This window comes from Chroicocephalus ridibundus, chromosome 2 (genome assembly GCF_963924245.1).
Source record: "Chroicocephalus ridibundus chromosome 2, bChrRid1.1, whole genome shotgun sequence".
Lineage (NCBI taxonomy): Eukaryota > Metazoa > Chordata > Aves > Charadriiformes > Laridae > Chroicocephalus > Chroicocephalus ridibundus.
This window is the reverse complement of record NC_086285.1, coordinates 18554861-18555099: the sequence shown is the minus strand read 5'-3', so window position 1 is coordinate 18555099 and position 239 is coordinate 18554861.

Sequence of the window (239 nt, the reverse complement as noted above, 5' to 3'; positions counted from 1 at the left end):
GGGTGAGGCGGGGGCAGGGGCTGCCGGCGGCCTCTCGTTGCGCCGGAGGAGAGCCGCCTTCTCCCCGTCGGGGCCGCGGAGAGAATGAGCGGTTTTCGGGGGCGCGCCCGCACCCTCCCTGGCTCTGACTCACCAGGGCTTCCACCGCCTCCCCGGGACGGGCAGGCGGGGACATGAGGCTCCCCCCGCCGCGCCGCGGGTCTCTCGTCGCCAGCCCGCCCTCGTCTCCCTTTGGCCGT